We start from the raw sequence: 22684 nt of genomic DNA on the forward strand, positions 1-22684 counted from the left end.
GAGATGCTTATAGATAAAAAAGTGGTAACTTCATAAATAATTTATGAATGGCGGTTTGTCTATCAAAATCATTGAGACTAAACGATTATTAACTTAATAACTAGTGAAAAATATATGTTTAAAAACAATTTAAATGAATATAAATTGATGATTCAGCTAGCAACAATCAAAAAATAGCAGCTGATGAACAATGACCTTGTATCCACAAAACGTATAGACATACATATTCATGTAGGTAGGTATATTGGATTAACGCTCTTGGCGGCTGGCTCTTGATAACCAGTTGGCAGCAGTGATGCCAACCGTACTATAATTATAGTATTTGTAGGTACTATAATTTTAGCCCACGTACTATGTACGATATAAAACAGGTATAGTACGCCTAAAATACTATAATTTTGAAAATTCGGAAAAATAGATAAAAAATAGCGCTAAAGCTGTTCGGGAGGACTAAAATACCTAACTTTTGAACTTTTGTCTAAAAGACGAGACGTTAATCACCTTCTATTTGATTGTTTGTCTAAAAAAAGGAGACGTTAATCACTTTACATTTGAATTTTTGTTTAAGAAAACCAGACATTTATTACTTTACATTTGAATTTTTGTCTAAAAAAAAAGGTGACGCTAATTAGTTTACGCGTAATTTTTGGAAAATGCAGAAAAGTATTCGTCATTCAACGCGTACTATATTTTTTGCCGAAATACTATAATTTTGGAGGCTCAGTACTATAAGTCCACTTTGAAAATATGGCAACACTGGACGAGAGCCCAGTGACGACGTAGTGTTGCCAACCTTACTATAATTATAGTATTTGTACTATAATTTTCGTCTACGTACTATGTACGATATAAAACAGGATAGTACGCCTAAAATACTATAATTTTGAGAAATCGGAAAAAAAGTTGCCAATAGAAGAAAAACAACGCCAAAATAATCCGTAAGAAGCAAAAAAAAATCCCCATGTATAAAAAAGGTGACGTTAATTACCTAACACAGCGATTTCCAAACTGGGAGGCGGGGAGTGTTGCAAAGGGAGGCGCGAAAAGTTTAACACAATTAATGTAGCCACAGGTTTGCAGTTTGCAAATGCATAGTTTATAAAACGGCCGCTTGTTATAAACTACACAAAAACACAGTCCTATAAAAGGTTGTTTGAAAACCTTTCTGCAAATATGGAGACTAACTAATTTTATAATCCCTCACTTCTATACTATTGTGCGCAATGGCTATCTCGTAAAAAATGAAATAAAAGTGTCAAATTAATCATAATGTTGAAATTTGAGGCAAATTTGTTTAGGAACGATAATTTTGTTGTTAAACTGGTCTATTTGGTTAAAATTTAAAAAAAAATGAGTGAATAAATCAATCCAAGGATCACTAATGCATTCACTGATTTAAAACGACAAAGTGAAGGCATTCATAAAAAATTGGAGCTTAGGAAATCAAAATGACAAAAAAAAATTCTGCATGTCTCCACTTTTAAATGATTTCTACGCCAGATATATTGAAGCAACCAAGAATCTATTTACTGAGTTCTTGGTTAGTTTGGTAATGAACTTTTCACATTATTTTATTAAAGAGGTTCCGCTTCGGGATGTGGGGTCCATGATAGAATCCATTTGTCAATGAACGAAGATGAATTTGGATTGACTACTATTGAAAATGATTGTGTTAATAAACAAGTCATTCGCCAAAAATTAATCAAACATTCGTCAAAAATTAATGTAATGTAAGTAGTTAAATCTTGTTTTTTTTTTCATTTTTGTATTCGTAAGTAGGTACATTGTTGACTTTTTAAAAAGGTGTCTGTATTATTTAATGAAATAAGGGGGGGGAGGCGGCTAGATTAGATTTTTTTTAAAGGGAGGCGTAGTAACATAAAGTTTGGAAACCACTGACTTAACATTTGAATTTTGTCTAAAAAAACGAGACGTTAATTATTACCCTTCATGGATATTTTGTCTAAAAAAACAAGACGTTAATTACCCCACGTTTAATTTTTTGAAAATGCAGCAAATTATTGGTCACTCAAAGCGTACTATATTTTTTTCCGAAATACTATAATTTTGAAGTCACTGTACTATAATTCCACTTTCAAAATATGGCAACACTGGTTGGCAGTCAGCGATGAACACTCGTTGCGGTGTGCGGTGACAATGTGGAGATGGACACTCACCAGACACCACAAAGTATTAATTTCGCTTCACGCAATGAACGCTGGCAAGTTGGTTAAACGATGATGTAATCAAATTGAACTGAATTAGGTCGGAATTCGTGGTACAGAGTTTAGAAACTTTATTAAGTTGTGAATTTTTGTTGATTCTTTTAATAATATCTCATCTATGTTAGTAAGTAATCTCGAACCCCTAGCAATTTTGCATCAATAGTACGAAAAAAATGCATTTGCGAAAAATCATGATAAAAACTTAAGTAAGTAGGTATATCGATCTTCACATTTTCTCTTAGTTTGTTTAACTGTGAATTATTCGAAAATTTCTTTCTCGTTACTTGTTTCCATGTGCACTTTTAATCATCACAACTTTCTACTGTCAGTCAAAGAAGCCTAATTGGATATATTTCATTCGTAGTACGGTGCACTTCCCGTAAATTCAGCCAAACTGTGAAGCCCACAGAACAGATAATAAATAGAATTTCGATAGGCTATAATTATACCAATACATTACATTTTGATGCAGGGTTTTGAATGTGTGCGTTTTTTACGAAAATGAATCACGAATTATAGACGTGCAATAGAGTGTGTAATACACAAATATTAAATGAGTGTTAATGCATAAACCGAGAGCAGTTGTCAGTATTCGACGTATGACGTATTCTTGACACGTGTTAAAATTTATCCCGTATTCTTCCTTACTCGAGATCGGTTGCCTGCTTCTCCTTACCCGTTAGGTATTTCAGTTCCACTTATTTCTGAGTTCCGTGGTGAAGCCGGTGGTAATTAGAGCATGTGATTTCTTGACTTTTTTCCTTTCTCCAGATTCGAGAATTCTTGAAATCAAGAATACTTATTTTCTCGAGAATTCGAGTTTGGTGTTTTGATTTTCCGAGAATTCTCGAGAAATTTTAACAAACTCCGCTCAGTCGAAATTTTTTTTTTACCCATTTCGACCAAAATATTTTTTAACTCAGGGATTCAAAACAATCGGTTTCAAAATCAAAGTCGAGTTTTTTTACTTAAAGAAGACTGGCGTTTTCTGATTATTTCTCGATCACAGCCTCTAGTGGTAATTCGTGATAATTTATAAAATGTATCACTTGGTATCCATCAAAATAATATATATATATATATACTTTTAATAGCTCACCAAGTGAGCGAAGCACATGTTGTTTCATGTCAGTGATCTCTATGGGGGTCGTAATACATGGGTTGGAAACTCATGTTTTAAACGAATAGTTTTTCGCGCTGATTTAGTAAATCACACGCCTCCGATTGTCACTTAAAATTCTTGACATATTCGTGAATTGTGTTTTATGTTTTAATAATTATATTTTATGGTCCTAGGCGGGAATATACATTGCCCCCACATTCTGACTGACACAAATGGGCGATTTTACCACTTACCAAGAAATAATTCGCCCCTAAATGAAACTACTGAGTCATAAGCGTTGGACTATCATGCCGTGGGTCCCAGGTTCGAATCCTGGGTCTGGCAAGTACACATATTGTTTTTCAATATGTGTGTGAGTCAGGGTATGGACCTAATAGGTTGAGCAAGTGGCTGACATCCATTTCTCGTAAAAAAAATCTGTTAATACAAAACCTCTACTCTGTGGAGGCCCATATGATCCTATTAGGATCGGACATGGTCGAAAAAAAAAAAAAAAAACATGCATAATATTATTAATAGTATCCCGTCACTTTACAGGCAAAGTAGCGTAACCCTCAAATATCAAATAATTGTTCATGAAGTGAAAAAAACTGTGGGCATTGGATTTACTTATTATTTTATATATATTATTTTATTACAAATTGAGTGGCTTACTCTGTACGTACCCTGTGGCTTACGTTTAGAGGGGTTACAGCATTTGGCTTGAATATTTTTTGTCAAGATACAAATGGCTTAAGGTGACGCATCAGTGAAACGCCAAATAATTTTCAACTGTACGCGCGACGAAATTTTGGACTCGCTGCCATTCAGTGAGAGAATGTTGACCCAGGAACACGTCACTTTGCTGCGTGATGGCGACGGGTCAATTAATTCTAAAATCGTGTAAAGATGACTAAAAACGTTACCCATTTACTTTAAAAAGAAAACATGTCAATGAATATATTATTATTGTTACTAATAGAACAATAAACAGAACATAAAATGGACGTATGTTGGATTTATATGACAAATAATATTTCGTTTGACAGGCGTCATTTTCACCCGCCACCCGCAATCCGCGCATCGCCTAGCAACGATCTTTTTAGACCGTGCCTCAACTAATGCATGACCTTAAAAAATAGTTTTGAATTATTTTGTTATGAAACAATTTTTTGGGATTTATGATACTTGGCCAGTTTGTGTAAGAATGATATTATGCAATCAGTCCATTACCATCAAAATGTCAATTTAGTGAAAAGTGAGGGTTACGGCAATTGCCCTGTAGGTACAGTGACGAAACTATTTAGTTAGGATTCTAAATAACTCAATAACTCAACGTATTGTTGTATGTAGATTGTACCCATGTAATTCAACGCGTTTGGTTGTATTATATGAGAGCCAGACGGTGTAATAAAAAATTGCGCGTTTCTGGAACCGGCGGTCCCAGATAGCTGATCCTATCTACATCTAGTATAGAATATTATATATATGGGTCATGAAAAAACATTGGGAAAATTGCACAATACAAATACTTCACATACAAATAAATTGTCTCTAATAGTTTTAATATTACATCGAACTAATATAATAAAACTTCGTGGATATGGTATTTATGTATCTAATACAAATCGTACATTTCATTTTCCATTTTCTATCAATATCTACTAACAAACCGCCCTTTGGCGAGGAGGAATCGTAGAAGAGAGGGATGGAATCTCAGACTACTTGTTTTATTTTTATTCAAAGCACTGCTGATGCGTGATCACTTTATTAATATAATTCAATAAAACTTATAATGTACTTACATACAAACTGTGTCATTTTTATGCGTATCAATGTGTGATGGAGAGAAGACCTTTTGCTTTACACCTACTGGAATACTGTTTTTTTCATATGACCTTTTGTTTCTGACCTACAGGAATGCTGTTTTCTTACTATTTCAAGCAATTATAGAAAGTAGTTACATTTCGTTTGAATTGCAATCGAAATTCAGGTTAATTCTTTAATCGTACATACAAATAAACGACATACAATATGTCACATTCTTGAATTCTGTCTACGATCTTCTTCTTCTTATTGTGCCATCCCCTAGCGGAGGTCGGTCACCATCAAGGCGATCTTATCTTTGTCGTCTGCTACCTGGAACAGTTCAGTGGAGCTGCACTCGTACCAATCACGGAGGTTCTTAAGCCACGAAATGCGGCGCCGTCCTCTGCTACGCTTCCCATTGATCTTTCCTTGAATGACAAGTTGGGGAATGCTGTATTTTTGTCCTCTCATAATGTGGCCGAAGTACTGTAGTTTCCTGGTTTTGATACTACTTAGAACTTCTAGGTCCTTCCCCATTCGATAACATTTGTCACCCGGTCAGTCCAAGGAATTTTGAGGATGCGCCTATACAGCCACATCTCGAAAGCTTCAAGTCTCCGTGACATCTCTTGGTTTAGCGTCCATCCTTCCATACCATAGAAAAGAAATGAGAGAACATAACAACGTACCATACGCATACTCAGACCTAAGTTAAGATCTCGATTGCTAAGGAGGCATCTCATTTTGAGAAAGGCGCTCCTTGCGATCTCAATTCTAGTTTTTATTTCCTGAGACTGTCTACGATAACTTGATTAATTTGACAGCTACCATTTTTTACAGTTTTTAATTCTGCCACTATTTAGTGGTGTGGTTAATTACTAAACGGAAGATTTTGTCCGCCTAATGTTAAGTGGCAGTTAAAGTATGAATAAGAATCTCGCTCCTAATTTTCGCTTAATTTTAAATTTGTTCCATAATAAAATGAAATGAAGTAGACAATTGAAAGTAATGTGAAATGTTAAAGCAATTGATATGGATTTCCATTTCATGGTTACACGGAAACTTTTTATAGCCTACCGTCTACTCTATTTGATTAAATTTACGCTCCCAAAGTAATTATGTTGGGGTTTTAACCCTACTGTACTATCTATTACATCCACCCGAGCTAGTGCCAAAATAATGTACCGATGTAATCTCCAGAGAAATGTCGCAGTTACCCTTTTATACGAGGTATCTGAATAAAAGGTGATACACTTTTGGGACGGTTTTGCTCTATACTTATACAAGTTACAAATCAAATGTGATCGAATAAATCCATTGTGTTATTTGAAGACCCGGGATAAGAAAGGGTTATGTCAAAGTAACGATTTTATTTTATTTTTGTGCTTAAATTCGTTATGTCAATGCTTCCCAACCATTTTTCGCGTCACAGCACACTATTAACAATACGTTTGCGTTACACTGAATATTTTAAAACATATCCGGAAACTTGTACGTATGCAGTTCGTCGTATCACACTTCACCGTGAAATGTTGTATTGGAAATATATACCCGTATATTAAAGACCCTCCAACCTCTGGGTCGTATAGTACTGACATAACATTCATAAAATACGGTTCTTGTCAGTTTACACTTAACAGGAAGCCAGCAGCAAAAGAAATGAAAATAGCCAATATACTGGATTATTTTTTAGGTAATGTTAGGTTAGGTTTTCATTCTTGAATCCATGAATTTTGCCAAAACCAGCTATGAAAATTGAATTAATGTTCATATTCAATATAATAAAATTGGAGAGCGTATAGTATACGGTCATCTCTTTCCGATAGAAAGCTCACGGTGAACTGTGCCACGGTGAAATGTTTTACATACAATTTATATGTAACCATTTTAAAGTGGATAGGTATGTACCTAAATAAATATACAGATTTCATAAGTTTCATTAAACTTTTAAAATATTTTCAGCGGTTCCCAAACTGAGGGGCGTATACTTTTTAGACGAAATTTATGTAGGTCCATTTGGAACAAAGGGGGATCGCCAAGATTTAAAAAAAATATAAAATAAGTTTAATCTTTAAATAAGTTTGGAAATATTGCTTTATTTGGACATATTTTCGTATTTATGTAGATGCAATTCATTATAATAAAATTACTACAAGTATATATGGAAAATTATGCTAAAAACCTGAAAATATTTTATTTATAGCACCTTGCTGCACAACTTAATAAACGGGACATGTTTGCAAAGAGAAATTTATATGAAAATAACAACATGCTGACGGCGGTGTTGTTTTTCTGTTGTAAATGTTTTGTTTGAAACTCTGCTGTATTATTTTTAAATCAAAATAAAATTAGAAGCTAAATATGCTTACTAAGTTAAAATCATTATTTGAATATATTTGGATTATTATGAATAAAAACTTACTATAAAAATACTGGTTGGTGATATATCTACTGACATAGTAAAAATACCAAAAGAAACTTTGGTTTAGTTAGAACCATTGAAATAAAATTCATGTTGCAAGTCTCATAAAGGTGACTGTCAGTGAGCACTTTTTTTTAAGAGCATACTTCAGTGAAACGGCAAATAATTTTCAACCATAGGTGCGACGAAATTCGGTGGCAATCGGAGAGCGAAAGTCGAGCTGTGAACACGTCAATTTGTTTCGTGATGGCGACGGGGGTATTAATTCTTAAATCGTGTACGGACGACTAAAAAACGTTACCCATTTACTTGAAAAAGAAAACATGTAAATATATTATTATTGTTACTAATAGAACAATAAACGGAAAATTAAATGGACGCAAGTTGAATTTTTGACAAATTATGTTTTGTTCTGCAGGTGTCGTTTGCACAATCTTCGCGTCGCGTAGTCACGATCGTTTTAGACCGTGCCCCAGCTGAAGTATAGCCTTAATTCTCCCCAATAGGAACTTTCCACTTTGTACTGATATGTGCTAATAACTGAAGGAACAAAGCGAGTTCCTTTTAAATGCTTCCATAGTAATTGAATAGTGTGTTTAGTATACATTATATTAATCATGGACGATGGTGTGTAGAATATCCGTACATAACATTTGGAGGAGTTTTAAGCTTGATGTGTTGGAGGAAAGAGAGGCCACGGGTCGATCTGAACCAGTGACGTCCCTAGACAAAATGCCGCCCCTGGTCAGCGCCGAAATGTCGCCCCATTTTTATACAGTATTTTGTATCACACCCACGGTGGCCGCGCGGCTTAAGCGTTGGACTATAACGTCGTGGGTCCCAGGTTCCAATCCTGCTGTGCACATATTGTTTTTCAATTTGTGTCTGTCAGGGTATGGACCTAATAGGTTGAGCATGTGGCTGACATACATTTCTCGTAAAAAACAAAAATCTGTTAATACAAACCTCTACTCTGTGGAGGTCCGTATGATCCTATTAGGATCGGACATGGTCGAAAGAAAAGAATTTTGTATCATCCGTGCACGTGTCGTTTCTTGTCACCATGGATGTCGAAGCGCAATGGAAGTAAACTAGACATCGCGAACTCGACAAAAAATTACAGTCCTGTCAAACCTTAATTATTTAATAATTTGGTTATATAATACAGTTTGTTTCCAACCAGTGAGCTGATTTTTTTAATGGGAAGATATTTCCGTTATTCCTAAGTTTAGGTAGCTATTACTGTATATAGCAAATGATTCTCCTCGTTTTGCCGCCCTTCGAGTAACTGCCGCCCCAAGCGACGCTCAATCTGCCTACCCCCACGGGACGTCACTGATCTGAACCGTGGCACTACCGAGTAAAAGGCATCCATTATTAGAATTCGGTTCCTAAAATTAGACTTGGCTTATGGAAATATCAATGTATTTAAGTTACACCTGGGGTGCTGTAACTAATTATACCGTGACAACTTGACAAGTTGTACGGTATCTTAAACCCTCAGTCTCTGCTTGAATTATCACGAGGCAACATCACGGACTTGACAACTGAATCTTACCCAAATCTTATTTGGCATCTCAATCTTATTTTAAGTAGGCGCTTAACATTATTATAATAATATACAGGTTGTATTAAATTATAGGTTAACATAATATGTATAATTAAAACATTTCTTTGATTATTAAATTTAAACTATTATTTAACATTTTATAACAAACGTAACAATGCTACCTTAGATTATAGAAAAATATAGATAGAGCTATTGCAAGTGTTTGTCCCTCAAAACATGACGAACTTTTTCACGCACTTGCCTCGCCCCTTCACGCTTCCTCCGCGACCCTTTACTGGGTTATTCGAAAATATGTGTGACTGTGAGTGCCGTAGTGTTGCCAGATATCGAATATTTATTCCAATGTTATAATTTTACAAGCGATGTTTTTTATGAATTATATTATGGCAACACTAGCGTGTTGGCTGTGCACTTGGTAAAACATTACCCACTAAAATCGTCTCATGCGGAGGGCTCGAATGCTACATTGCTGTGGGTAGGCAGGTAATTATTCTCAATTAATTATTAATTTTAAAAATAGTAAGTACTGACGGTGTAAAAAGTGCTCTGACATAGATTTTTTTAACAGTGATAGGTCACTGCATCTTTAGACAATGGGTGGACTTATTAGATGCATACTTACGGATCTAGGACGATTTGGCGCCGGGAAAACTGGACGCCACGCAATTTATATAAATATATTTAAATTATTATATTATGATTTAATAGTTGATGATAATTTAAATATGCACACGTAAATAATGATTTAATCGTGCATATGTTAAAGTTCCAACGAAAAAAGAGTTTTGTATGTTATATAAAGCCTTAGGCATGGTAATTCTCAATCCGCAATAAAAAACATTATGTTAAAAGTAAAATGAATTAAAACTACTAAGTAGTCAATAGAAAAAGATTAAAATTCCTCGTCTACGTTCTGTATACGTGTCTACGACAGTGCGGCGTCCAATTGTCCTGTCGTCCAGTTGTCCCATTCCCATACTTACTGTGTCTTAAAGGATTAATGTTTTTAGATACCCAGTTCAAAATCAATACTCTCATTAATAATTGTGAGTCAGATTGTTTATTATCATTTTTTATTTTAAGTGATTTACTAGTTAGTACTGGTTTAAAATTACTGACCGTTTGTCATACAGGGAGAATTTCACAAGGGCGTCTAAAATATATCGTAAAATACCAACAAATAAGACATGGGGTACCTATATATTATTTAACCTCTCGTATGTAGAGTATACGTTTTATAACTTTGCACTTTTTTGCACTCTTTACTATACTGATACGCCTCTTTGCCTGATTACCACGCATAAAACTAGATCAAATGATATGTACTTGTATTAATATATGTAGCAATAAATAAATAAACAGATAATATTATGTAAAAAAATATTTTTGGAGTATATTATGTAGGTACATCATTGTCATCCTAGAGCCTGAGTGCATAATATACTATTCGTCGGTACGTCGATATGTTTACGAAAATTGTACTAAAATTAGCTTACTTATATATTTTTTATTGTGATTGGCTTAATTCATCTGATGCTTCAAAATCAATGTGTGTCAGGGGTTACTATGTACCATATAAACAAACTATCACTGAATGAAGAAATATATTAAACCAGGCTCTAAAGTTTAAAACTACACGTCATAAAAAGCTCGTGATGCTTATCATAATCGTGGAATAACTTTATTTTTACTTATGAATTATGTATACCTAAATTAATTATAGGTATAGCAATAAGTATAATTGAGCGTAGCTATGCAGAAATCAGACAGTCCACACAAACCACAAACTGAAATATAAGCACTTTTGTGTTACATGTGATTATTTAATTATACCTATACAATTCAAATTTACTATTTTAGTTTTTGAATGATATGTAGATACGTTCCACGCGATACCGTGTAAAAAAATATACACTAAAATACTTTAAAAAATCAAAGGCAACAAAAATTATTCACTTTGTTTTAACACATTCTGGCCAAATTGGTCTCCAACATGCATTCAGAGTTGATGGCTTTGCACTGTGTTATTTCGAAATCGTGTAAAAAAAATCGTGTAAAAAGGGAGTTCAGTGTGTAATATTATAATGTAACTATGATTTTCTAGACCTTAAAGACAGAAGGATATAAAATGAATTATTCAAGATATATTGGTATTTAAATAGTTGGCTGCTTTCTACAAATTATGAAAATTCTATGATCTTCATTCTGCATAATAAACAAATTAAGATTCGCAGATGATGAAAGAGAACTTATAGGGTTGCTACACCAAGTAGAGGAAGAGGAATAGGAATTAATAGGAATAATATCAAGTTAATGGTTATTTTCTTTTACATACATAATATTTAAATAATAAACACTGCAAAATAAAAAGTATACAATTACGTAATGGGACCATTTTTGAGTGTTCGTTTATTCGTCGCTCATCAACACTAAACTCCTAAAAATTGCATACCGCTTTCAGCCAAAGTGCATTTGGCACGCGACACCCAAGCGGGTAAGGCTCGGCTGAAGAAAGTTGACCCAGTTGTGAGAGATAGGGGTGTTTCCCCGAAGCCGGCCCCCTACCCGCCCTAACTCGGCGTTTGCACCCCTCGCGATCAATACCAGAGAGTATTTTCGAGGCCTGCTTTGCCCCGCGGCCGCCGAATGACTAGTGCCAACTTAGCATTGTAAATATTGCAAAAAACATCTTGAAAAATAAAAAATCGATATGTCTTGTTTTTCGGTATCATCTGGAAAACTCCTATTGTTGCTTTCGGTAACTAATCATCTCGTTTCTGACATGTTGTGAGGGGAAAATGACTTCAGTTATCACTACTCAATCTAAATGTTAGTCTTTCTCCTGACCAGTTAGAATAATGTGATGTAGATTACAGAAATCAGGCCGACATACCGGCTGAGAACTCTTTGGATTATAAAATAAGTAAACAAAAATCTGCTATATGGTCAAATACAATCAATTCGTATTCAATTTTTACAAGGGATGCATCGTTCACTTCGTGGTAATTCAGGCAATTCGTGATGATTTATAAAAATGGGTTGTCACAGAATGAGCGCTCGAAATTAAAAAAAAATATGAACCGGAGCACTCGATAACTTTACGAAAATACTAAAATTACAGAACAGAACCTGATAATAAATAGAATTCCGATAGGCTATATTCAGTACGCAACATTTTGATGCAGGGTTTTGAATGTGTGAGTGTCATACGTAAATGAAACACGCATTATGCACGTACAATAGTGTGTGTAATACACTAATATTAAATGAGCTTCAATGCATAAACCGAAAGCAGTTGTCAGTATTCGTCGTATGACGTATTCTTGATACGTATTTAAATTTATGTCGTATTCTTTCTTACTCGAGATCGGTTGCCTGCTTCTCCTTACCCGTTAGGTATTTCAGTTCCCATTATTTCTGAGTTCTCTGACTAAAATGTATTCGATTTATTGGTTATATGTGTAGAATGTGTCAGATTCTTGTGGCAGTGCAGGCAACTAATTTATGTGTTGGTGTCGTTACTTTCAAATGACAGTGACACCGTTCCAAAGTGATTTCGTAGTGGTCGCAATGCCAGAAGAAGCTGTCATTCCTCTAACAACCATTCATTATATATTTACACAGTGTAATAAACTTCTGACATGCATATTACTGAAGATTAAGGTAGATATAACCTCTTAGTGCCGCAGGCGAAAAAAAAAATTTCAATGGAATATAGTATCGAAATTTGTATAATATCCTTTTCGTCTTTTATCTGAAACACTGCACGGTTTACCAACCCCACGGAATATCACTGCTGTGTACTATCGCTTAAACAGTTATTCTAGTAATGACATATTATAAAACATATATCATATTCCAAAACATACATCATATTACAAAACATATATCCGCAGACTCTAAAGATGTCGAAAGTAAAAACCTAAATCGGAACGAACTTTCATGCATTTTTTTTATTTTTCTACGAGACAGACGCTTACCCATTCGCTGTGGACCTTTTAATTACTATTTAATCACCACATTTAAATAACATGATAATTATATCTAATGACCACCTGATGGCCAACGCACCAGCTGCGTTGGACGCAGCTTAACATAGAAAATAAGTGTTTCTAAACAGCGTAATAGAGCTTAAGCTGATACTGGGGTTAAGAACAGGACACACAAATGGGTAAAGGATTTGATGTCCTCATGGAAAGAAACGATTCGCAGCTCTGCGAAGAATGTGATGTTTTGGAGGACATTGTACATATTGCAGTACAATGCCCTAAATATACGGCTGCGCATTACGGATATCTTTGAGAATGTTGACGAATTGAAAAGTGCCCAGTGGGTAGTGCAGAAGAGTTTGTCAGAATTGTAAAGTTCTTTAACAGAATTGGACTGAGGACCTGATCGGCGGATCCTCTTCTAGATGAGAAGAGGCGATATGACAGCGAGTCGCAGTCAAAGCCTCGGTAGAATTATAAAAAACAGCGTTATAAAAAGTACGTGGAAGGCCACCGAGTAAACTAAGTACATGTAGATCATATTTTAAAAAAATATATATAAAACAACTTTCCCAACGTTGCACATGTAATGCATATATCAATATCAAAAACAGTTTGATTTGGCACAGTTATTGCCTTCCCAATTTGCATTACCGCGAGAAAACAAATTTAATAACTGATGCTCTCGAATTGCCCGACTTCCAAGAATGGTAGAGTTCTTATTTACACTGAATATAAGTTGGATAACTGATGGTGTGGTTTTGTATATTTATTGGTTTGTTTCTGTACTGTCACATACACACTTTCGCCATACGATTGACAGTTTTCTTTTTATTACTTTTTCCCAGAATTAATAAGCCAGTCAAACCGAGTTGCCGTTTTTATGATGTTGTCAACTTGTGTGTGTGTGTAGAAAAAAGATTAAATTAAAATTTTCATAAATCTTATTATTTTGTTGAAAAAATGCAGGGCATAATCGTTTTAAATACAGGTTTTAGATTTAAATACATCTCTTATCCATTGCATTGTTTATTGCAGGATAACAATCGGTAGTTTATCGTAAATGTATTATCAATTATCATGTTATCAATGTAGGTAGTAGGTACCGACCTGTCATAATCTTTATTATCCATTGACATTCATTCAAGTATAGATATGAAAATTTATTATAATACTACATTGTAGGTACCTATTACCTTTATCGGGCAATCGATTACAGTCAATATACTACCATTTTTTGACAATCGAAAAGCTAAAATTATCACCAAAGGTTACATTTATTGCAGTGGCAATGTCCTTTTAGGCATAAAGCCCATTGACGCAGCGAGTGCGGCGCTCGCGCAAAATTTCTACAAGTGGCGCGTAAATCATCGAAAATACAACGTAATCAAATACGCCAGCGCACACTGGACTTGACGATGCCTTGTGCCCCGCCTGCCGCATGAGTCACCGTTTTTCGCTTCTCGGCGATACGATTTAATGAAAATACAAAGAAGTCCATTCATTGAACACGGCTACCAAAATCACGCTGCTCGAGGCGTCGTCGATCGACGGGCGAGAAGCAATTATTTAATACAGAGAACTCTTTGTTTAATTTTATTCCGTGTCCTATATTTCGCTGGTTGAATAATGTCGTCGTAAATATTAATTACAAGCCCCGAAATAATATAATATTTTTATTGCTTCGTTATGAGAGACGCTGTAATAATAATTATTTTGTGCTGCTTCGGCCGCTTATTACATAGGTGGGTGAAGGGTAATGCGCGGCAAGAGACGTGTGATTATGGTTATGAATAAACGCTTCATACGCCGACTTCGCCCGCTCGACGCGTACTATGGGCACTATCGCTTATACGTGTTTTTTTTTTTATCATTTTTCAATATCAAGGTGCTTTTTACTAACAGGTGTTTAGTATTTCAATAAGATATATTACTTCATTTAGTGTCGGTCACTGTAGACTTCTATCCAATATCAAATCTAGCAGTGACTTATCAGTCCTATCACATTTCACATTGTTATTAAATTTAGTCTGGTCGCCAGGATAAAATCACCTGCAACCCTATGTTGTAACTTGTGACATGAAGTTACCCGGCGACATGACGTCATATGACATCATTGTGACGTACTACCGGAGTGAGTTAATAGTCTTCGAGAAATTAACGCTACTCTAATACTGGCGTTATTCATTGTCCCCATACACAAATAGGTGTTTCAGCATAATACTATCTATGGTGAGCCGTGTGCATTGGGCGGCTCGCCTCGATGCGTGTATTGAGCATACGTCACAATTACGTCATGTCGTCGGGTGACTTCATGTCACAAGTTACAACATAGGGCTGCTGGTATTGTCGAGAGAGAAGGTTTTTGATTGATTCTGACTCAGTTTTTCCGTTGATTACGAATCTACCGGATGCCACTCTCTTGCCCTTGGACAAACGACGCCATATTGGTAAATAGGCAGCCGAAAACAGTTTTTGGGTGATATTTCATTAACCGTTGTCCCAAAATTTTATTCGGAGATGAAATTTAATAAAGAACGTAAAATTATAAACAAAAAAGATATCTTACAATTTTTTCATAGTTAAGTTAAATGGTATTACCGCAATAATTTGAGATATTAATGTTATCATTTCGGCCTATTCTCGTTATTGCTAAAATAAAACAAATAATCCAGTTTGACTCTTTGTATCACTATTTTTATTTTTACAATAATGCTAGATAAAGACCTCGTCAAGCTCAATCTACTCTTCTCGATTGTTCTTGTTCTTGACTGCCACGTAATTCCACCGAACCTTAATGTTTCATCAATCGAACAGATTATATTTGACTGAGACGTTACTAATTAAATGGCAACACTAATTGTAAACTATTTTTTCTATTCAACTAGAACTTTTAACTAGAAAAAATACGATGCCCATCGGGACTTGAACACCATCCACCGGATTCGCGGGAATATGTTTTTCCAATTATTGAGCCACGTGCGTCCTATATAATTATAACGAAATTAACAAGTATTAGTATTTAGTTACACCCTCAAGTGTTTAACGAATTGCGTTAAATTGAATCAAGGTTCCAATAATAGGTAGGTACTTACCTTAATTGCTAGCCGATGTCAGTCAGTTCTATAAACATACAAAATAAGCGTGAAAGTCAATAGTTTTTAAATAAATATGGCGTAGTTAGAGCGATGCCAAGTGAGAGAAAACGATGTCATGCGAGAGCAGTCGGAAATAATAACTGTACTTACTTAACAATAATTAACTTTACCTCATTTAAATCATGCGCAGTAGAAGAAATCGCAATCTGCGCAATTTTAAGGCTAAGTTATTCCACTATAATAGTAGATAAGTAAGTATATATCGGATGTATTTTAAAATTATGTAGGTATGTTCTATAAAGAATGTTCCACTAAATTATTCGTTGAATAAAAAAGATAGTTTGCCCATAAGATATTAAGTGAACATTTAATTAAACTTGCATGTTGACAAAAAATAATAAGTTTGAAAAACAACCATGAATATCTTATGAAACGAAATGTGGTCTAATTATTAATTATAAAAGACCCTTTTTAAAATAATACCAAGTACTTTGTGCTATTCCTGTTCATATAATTTATTAATAATGTTGTGTAATGGTTTAATAAAATTATAGGTTTTTTCCATACTGTCAATGTATTATAACTCGTATAATCAAAAATTGTAGAAATTGACTGGCAGAACTTTGCCTAGAGAGGTCACTAGGATTTACTGACAGCTGTCATTCATGAATCAAGCCGTGTTTGTTTACAGCTAGATAATATACATGTTTGATCTGTATGTAAGTGCATGCATTTAAGTGGTCCAAATTAGATTATTGTGTACATATTTTTGTAACCTGATTAAGTTAGATTAGATAGAGGTGGATTGAATGAACAAATGGATATGATATGTTCGTAAATCATTCCTGGTTTTGTCAAAACAGCTCCAATTAAATACCTATAAATACAATGTTATTCGATTATTTAAAGCTGGTACTTAGTTAGAAAATTTGCGATTCGATCGATAATGTTTTACCGAGGGTAACTGACGCATTTCACGAACGCGTGCGTCACATACGCTATTTTGACTCGTTATTGTACAATTTGATGCTTTGCGTGGGGTCTGAACCATTTTTCATTTAAGGAGCCAAAGCACCCCCCATCTGTGACCTATTACGATCGACTAATGGGTAGTAAATATCGCGGCAATCATATTTTTACTAAACGCATTAACTTTATGTGACCTATATCTCATAATCATAAACATCAGCCTAAATCTATCTACTGCTGGATAAAGGCCTCTCCTAACTGATTCCACTTCTCTCGGTCCTGTGCATTGCGTTGCTATGTACTTACGCAGAAATTTATCATTTAATTGATCCAGCGGCCTCTAGATCTACCTTGCGAATGTTCTGTACCTCTTGGATACCACTGGATGACTACATTTTTGTATTTGATTGTAATTTGTTGTATTTTATTAATATATAATATTTTTTTTTTGTTTTGTATAATAAAAAAAATCGGTTGTGTGGCCCGGTAGGAAATCTCATTTTTAGAATCTGGCCCGGCTGCTGAAAAGGTTGGCCACCCATGGTTTAGACTGAGTATAATTGAATTTTAAAAACTAACCATCTCCATTTACAAATAATTGTATTAATAAGTATGACTGACAAAGTATAGTGTGCACTATGTATGTTGGATCTTAACAGCCTGATTCCACCACTCGCCACTGATACGTATATATACTTTTTAACACTCCAGCAGGCTTAGAGGCCCAATGAAAGTAGTGTATTTAGTAATCGAAGTGAAACAATCGCAAACACGTAGGCTTTGATAAAATCACATAAATATATTGTTCCCCGACAAAATTTTATTGTGAAACGCTGATCTAAACTATCCAATAAGAGTCCAAACAAGTAAACCAATACAGAAATAAAACAACTTTGTGAAATACAGACTATCAAATTATATATTCTTGTAATAGTTATAAAATGTACAGTGGCGTGTCCAATTCTATATCCGGGGGATGAAAACGCCCCCATGAGTTATCGCAAATGGCAACATGCTTTTCCGTACAATCAGGTTAAATTAATCGGGCCATTAGTGAAGTTTTTTTGTTATTATTTCTTGTAAGGTCACGATATATTTTGATCAATTTCCGTCAATCGATTGGACATTTTAATTTTCATTTATATAAATAATTCGCAATGACAGTAGGTATGTAGTGAAATGTCGTAGTACATGACATGATGAAGTCTGTAGCAGTAGCGAAGGGTGGAGGTAGGCAGTTAAGATCCGCCATAAATAGTTCACATTAAACTTTGGTACTCATACGTAATAGTTTTTATTGGACTAACTAAAGACTACAATTTCGAGATGGTGTTGGTTAGTTTTTAAAAATCAATTAAACCTTGCTAAAACCAAATCATGATAGTTTTGGTATACTTTGGGCGATACAACACAATTGTGCACACTTTTTTATGCATACTTATTTGTTTTTGTTGGATTAAGAATACATATTACGCATGTTGTTGGTTCATTTTTTTTAAATTCATTAAGCCCCGCCTAAACCAAACTATAATAGATACAAAAATATTATTCTATCTATAAAATATCCAAAATGATGTATGATTTAATTGCATAATTTTAGATATTTTATAGATAGATGAGTATTTTTTGACTATTATAATATATTATGGCATGGTTTTCGCAGGGTTTAATTGAATTTTAAAAATTAACCTACAGCATCTGTAAATTGTAGTCTTATTTCAATGAAAACAAATACATATGACTGACAAGAGTTTAGTGTACACTATTATTTATGGCGAATCCTAACAGCCTACCTCCACCCTTCGCCACTGGTCTGTAGTGAATGTAGGTACTGTCACTTCCCTCCATTTTCGAAAGTGAAAAACACGCTGTCACTTTGTTTCTTTGTATGGATTTTCGTCTGAATTCAGGACTTGGAGGTGGGCAAATAACACACCGGAATTGTGGTGGAGACGAAGGTTTATTTGGGTTAATATATACTAATGGTTACATTTTATTTAAATTTATTTTATGCGGAGCGCGAGTTAACAATGTTTACTGTCTGGCCGTCTGCAGCGTATTATTCGCCATTTTGTTTCGCTTTCAACGGAAAGCGCTGTCGCAAACGGCGACAATTGCGACGTTGAAGATATTTTTAAACGGACGTGATTTGCAGCATTGCCGGCTTAATTATTATTTATTTTCGTGATCAACCCTTACTATTTGTTGGTTTGATACCAATTTGGGCCTCCAGATTCACAGAAACATCCCCAAATGGGGGCCATTTGGGAATGTAACAGTACCTATAACTATTCACTATCACTCAGTAAAAGTAAAGTAAAGTTAAGTATTATACAGGAGAGTTTTTTGAAACCAATTCCTTAATAATTATAAATAATTTGAATAAACAAAATGTAAGCATAATATTTTCAAAACTATCCAGTGTCATTTGATACATGTATTTATTTGTAATACACAAATGCATGTATAAGATTACAGTTGATAAAATTGATGTAGGCTATTTCAAATAATTCTACTAAAAAATCTTTGAATAATACTGCATTCTAGTAACGAGGTGTCCATTACAGGGACGATAAAGTATGGGGATTTCACGCTAGACAGGGGTAAATTCCGCATGCGCGTCCGTCCGAAATAGAAAAAAAGGCACCGATAATGGGGGGTACTATAGATCTACCAGTATAAGTTGTCCACTGAGTGAGGGTGTCACATGCTAAAATTTGACATATTATATAATCATTTAATACTTTATTATAATATAATGATTAATGAGCTTAGTTCAAAATTCGAACACCGGACGCTTTATGACGGTATATCTATAGCTGCGAACTAATGCATGTGCGGGCTCAACTTACCATGCAATTATCACATAGTCTGCGACTTCCTGCAACCTGACACAACGTCTATTACAGAAATTGCGAACCTTTTCCAGTAGTGGGTAAATATTAAATTTAGTTTGAAACATTAAATCGCTGGACAAAAAAATAATAATGGCTAACATATTGGGAATTCTGCTGTTGTTTATTTGAAGATAATTTTCTGATCGAAGTTTATAATTATTGCTTTTTTATCTTACACATGCAGTACTTATGCTCAAATTACATTGGCAGATTGCGTCTGGCCAGATCGTCTGCCACGATTGACAAAATTTATTATCTATGGTTTTCCGGGATCGTGAACGATCGAGAGCAAATTGGAACCAATCCTATTTCCATCTGCCACGATTCACGAAGATTCAAGCGAAAATTGTCGAGAACGTACGAAAATATCCGAAGCTACCGCCCGCTTCCGAGGTTAGGTTTGACAGCTGAGTTTTGACGTAAAATTGCGAGGGAAAACTGTTCAGTGTAGCCACAAATCTAACGTAGAAATAATTTTCGGTCAACCTATATTTTTAAAAATAGCAACACTATGTTTATTTTAATCCAATCAGAAGCAAGGACCAACGCGATCGAATCGTTGCGTGTAATTGCTTATACAGTGGAACTCCGATCTACCGTTCTCGTATAAATCGTTATACCGCACAGAGGCCTTATGTTAGAACTTGCGGGTTGTAGTCGCCCGGTCGACATGACGTAATATGATATCATTGTGACGTACTACCGGAGTGATAATAGCATTCGAGAAAATAACGCTACTAAAATAGTGGCGTTATCCTTTGTCCCCATACACAAATAGGTGTTTCAGCATAATAATATCTATGGTGAGCAGTGTGTGTTGGGCGGCTTGCCTGGAGCGTGTATTGGCTTACGTCACAATTACGTCATGTCGTCGGGTGACTTTATATCACCAGTTAGAACATAGGGCTGCAGATCGTTCATTTTCAAGTCCCGCCAAACACCCATAAGAACAATGTTAAATAGTCCTGCATTAACCGTTCCCCAATTTATCGTTTTCCTCGATCTATCATCTAAATATTATGGTCCCGTCACAAATATTATCCCGATTGACCGTTTTGGTTGAATATTTTTCATTTCGCTTTCGTAGAATTATTTATGACACATACTATTACAGACCTTTCAGTCGCGTCGCTTTATTTGCACAGGTCGGTCGACGCTCAGGCTTGCCTTGCATTGCCTTAGTGAGAAGCCGGCTTGAGAGTGGGTCGATTGTTTGGGCCTCGCATCAGTTGAAATATGACCTTATGGTGGAGCGAGTTCAGAAGAAATTTTTAAATCTCCTTTATTTGAGGTTATATGGATACTATCCGTGGCTTTATCCAACGGACTTTCTCTTAGGTATGCTTACATACTGTAGTTTAAGTGCTAGAAGATATCAATATTTGGCCACGTATTTTTTTCGACTTATACGTGGTGTGAATGAGAACTCTGCCATTCTTGGTAGTATTGACTTGTGTGTCCCTGATAACTATCTTAGAAATCGAGAGCATCAGTTGTTTGTTCTCCCGAGGAGCAGAACTAACCTGCCATTGGTGATGCCAATTGGGAGGGCAATAACTCTGTTCAACCAAATCGCTTCAGATGTTGATATATTCCATCCACGTGAGGACGAGTATAGGTGGACGTTATTTTATAAATTCTTAAAATAGGGTCTGCTTAACTCATCCGGTTTACTTCCTTGTGCCCATATAATTTTTTGTATTTACACATTTATACTGTTGAATAACTTAATACTGATCTATCTCTTTTGTTATGTACCTAATATTGTTTTAATAATATTTCGTTGTTTCTAAATGTCATGTTGTGAACGTCTTCAACTTATAATTTGTAATGTCCACAATACGTAAAATGAATTGAATTGAATATCGTATCACGATTTTTTAAAGTCGCAACTAAAATGCCCCCCATGAAGAAAACTAGATCTCTAGATGAGAAACTGAAAATAATTCAAGACGTCGAAAAAATCCAGGAGAAAAACGAGTTTTTTTTTAAAATTGTATATCCCGCATTTATCGTTTTTTTTATAGGGTCCCTTGAAAATCGTGGAATCGGGGTTTTACTGTAGTATAAAAATGTTGGTCACGACAGACGGCGTGAATCGTTGGATCTGGTTGGATCTGCGCGTCTGCCAATGTAATTAAGCCTTTAGTAATTTTTTTGCTACTAGTCAGTTTCTTTCTGCCAGAAAAGCTCGACAAAACAACGTTCTTATACATTAGAACTCATCAGACTGGAAAAATTTAAACCGCGGATTAGTATTAAATTTATATAAAAAAATGAAAAAAAAAAAACTAAGTAGTTACTCAACTTTGCATACAAAATTCGAACTTTGCCCACGTCACTTAGTCACACGTATGTCATGGGTTCGCCATCTCTGCTGTAAACAACACTTTTTTTTAATATTTTGACGTTTTAGATAATGACAACTATTATAAGAAAGAGACAGTGATCGATCAAAGCGATTATTTGTAATTGAATTAATTATTCAGAATGAATGTAGACGTCTATCAAAAAATAAGTACTTAGGTATATCTAGTAACCGACGGATAATATTATGCCATATGATTAATTATGTTCGGTAGTTTTGGTTATACTAAACTCAA

At 34.9% G+C, this 22684-nt stretch overlaps 1 protein-coding gene across 1 annotated transcript in view; it reads left to right on the forward strand.

The window, feature by feature from the left end:
* Window positions 1–22684, forward strand: part of Atet (ABC transporter expressed in trachea) — a 119693-nt gene that overhangs the window by 42781 nt on the left and 54228 nt on the right. The window lies entirely within an intron of this gene.

This window comes from Rhyacophila brunnea, unplaced genomic scaffold, assembly GCF_057557595.1.
Source record: "Rhyacophila brunnea isolate RB1 unplaced genomic scaffold, BYU_Rbru_1.0 scaffold_11, whole genome shotgun sequence".
Taxonomy (NCBI): Eukaryota; Metazoa; Arthropoda; class Insecta; order Trichoptera; family Rhyacophilidae; genus Rhyacophila; species Rhyacophila brunnea.